We start from the raw sequence: 2919 nt of genomic DNA on the forward strand, positions 1-2919 counted from the left end.
GGCCACTGTAGTACCTCCTACACACATTAATTCGTCAAATACAGACGTGAGCAGTATTCAGCTAGTTGTAATCTGCAATTTCATCACTAGATGCCACTAAATCCTAGGCACCGGCTCTTTAATTTTCTAGATTACTAGAATTATAAGCAAGTACCAGTAAATTTTGAGCAAAATGCTGACTTCAGCATGCTCACAGGGACAATACTAATATGCTGAATGTTTTAACCTGAGTGAAATCTTAGTTTAGTGCGTTAGCAAGGTAACATTAAAGTTAGCACTAAACAAAAAGTACAGCTGAGGTCAGGGTTTTACCAAAGTCATTAGGATTCAATCTCTGGACCATGTACATCTGCACTCAATTTTTAATGGAAATCCATCCAATAACTGATATTAGATTAAATATATATTTAGACTAAAGTGGTGGACTGACTGACAGACTGACATTGCTATCTCTAGAGCCATGCTGCTGGCGTGGCTGAAAAGATCCTGCCATTCCATGGCAATGGAGGCTGCGAGAGAATACGTTTCATATTAAATTGCAACTCTCAAGCGATTCCATTAATGACTCTCAGGCTTGAACCCTTGGCTGTGCATGTAGCTGAATTAAATACATGTTTATTATGATGCCTGCCAAGATATTAAAACATTTAACGTCCAGTGCCAGTATGGTCTGTTTGTGATCATAACACACAATAGGACAGATCAGAAAAATGATTTTATGACGAGGACATAACCTCGAGGTGACAGTTTCAATACTTCTGTCCGAGACTCGCCTACTTTGATTTGTCCCACATGACTCCTGCATCAGTGCATCATTCACATTTACACCATTTTTTTCAGTTTATTTTTTAAGGAGAACCATGTGATTTATTATCTCTGCCAGAATTTAACAAGAATCCTTTTTTAGGAGGTTGTTTGTTGATGCTCAGCTACTATCCATCAACAACTGGTCAAAAATCATTGGACAGTGAGTAAATGATCAAATTAAATCCTAAAGAGTATAGATAATCTGATAATTAGCTATAGGTGGATAATGAAAAATACATAATGTGTAAAACAACATCAATAACCACAAAAACCATTGATGGCAGTAAATGAAAAAACTTGAAGGATTAAAAAAACTGTAATAAAACATTGTTTTCCAATGTTCCTGACATCAGCAAATTATGTAATCACACTGACGGAGAACAGCATGTGGAACATCATTTTATGTTTCCAGTAAGTACTTGACCTAAGTGTGACAGGGTATGTGCAGTATGCACATGGTTTTTGCCAGGATATAAAGAAATTAAAGCCACATTCTGCTCAGTTTCTCACTAACAATATCTCACACCTAATATTCCATGGAAAACAACCATGATTATATAATAATAATGCTAAAAACAAGTTCCTAAAAAAAGTTTATAAATAAATAGATGCGACAACATCTCCTCCTCTAGGATAACCAGTGGGATCTAACTTGTTCCCACACCCCTGCAGTGGGGTCGGTCACTGCAGGATGACGTCGTCCAGAGTGCTCCACATTCCCACGCTGCTCAGCATGTGATATGGAGCCATTGGGACTGTGGTGCAACCAAGCATACACACACTCACACACAAAAAAACAAGCGCAGATGGAGATCAGGATGCATGTGCATTTAGGAAAATGCACGCAAACAAACTGAACACATCTGGATAAGAAAGCCTTAAATACTTAAGTCTGCCTGTAATCCAATGTGATGTAAGCTGGTGGACAGAGGTCAAGGTTCTCAATGTTCTGTTGATGGCTAATCATCACTCCAGCCAGCGAGCATGCCTCTGTTACATTGTCACATTATGGTAATTCCCCTGCTGTGCCGAGGCCATCACAACAGTTCCATTGTATCTGCACAGATGACCAGATACCATCGTCATCCACATCATCTTTTAAATCAGGACCAAACAAAACACACACACACAGACACACACACACACACACACGCTCCTTGTAAAAATCCATCCAATATAAACAATCTCTTCTTCAAACTTGAGCTCTCCTGCACATGTCTATGAGACGGGCATAACAAATTCTCACAGGAGGTATTTCCTGGCACTTTTCTATCACACATGGATCTGATATTGATCAACTCCTTGCTCTTCAGCTGACCTTTGACCTCCATTTAGACCAGGGCAGCAGGGAAGGGAATTTCCCACCAGGTATCAAAAGTATGAGATGAAAAGACCACTGACCACTTGATCACTGGTTCCTAATTAATGTGGGTCTCATAAAGATTCAAGCCATCCTTTTGTTTCAACTGATACTGAAGCATCATTACTACATTACTCTGTGGGAAAGCAGCAGAAAAGATCTTTGGCTGCAGAATTCAAAATATATATAACCCTAAAACCCCAAACATGTATTCTTGGAGAATCTTCAAGTAGCAGTTAAAAATAAAACAAATTTTTCTTGCATCGCTACAAAAATGATTATTAGACACCACTGGACTGACTCCAAATTAATTAAATTAAAATAAAATTTATCAAAAGAGTCCTCCACTGATTGACATGATAGACAATCTAACATCGATGCAGCAGAACTGGAGATAACATCTTTTTTAGTCCATGCATTACCCACAATTCAACTCATTCGCCAACGGTTCTGTTGGAGGTTTAGGTGTGTTATGCTAGTAGTGGTTAATGTAGCCTCGGGCCGCTAGCCTCAAACAGAGATGAGGAACAGGTTAGCTTACAGGCCCTGTAAGCTAACCTGTTTCTAACTCCACACCCCGAGATTGTTTTCATTCTTAAACTTGTAGTCTTCGGACCCAACCGATGCTGACTCAAGTGACATCACGCAAGGCAATTTTCACATATCTCCATCTAGAGCCACAAACAGCTTAATAAAACTTTTTTTCACATGTGCAGAAGTACTCCACAAGACCTGTAAACAGACTTTAACGT

At 39.1% G+C, this 2919-nt stretch overlaps 1 protein-coding gene across 1 annotated transcript in view; it reads right to left on the minus strand.

The window, feature by feature from the left end:
* tns2a (tensin 2a) overlaps positions 1 to 2919 on the minus strand; it is a gene marked incomplete in the record, with an annotated part of 47928 nt that overhangs the window by 44323 nt on the left and 686 nt on the right.

The sequence above is a fragment of the Morone saxatilis genome, unplaced genomic scaffold (assembly GCF_004916995.1).
Source record: "Morone saxatilis isolate NCDOM2014 unplaced genomic scaffold, NCSU_SB_2.0 Contig15, whole genome shotgun sequence".
In the NCBI taxonomy this organism is placed as follows: domain Eukaryota; kingdom Metazoa; phylum Chordata; class Actinopteri; family Moronidae; genus Morone; species Morone saxatilis.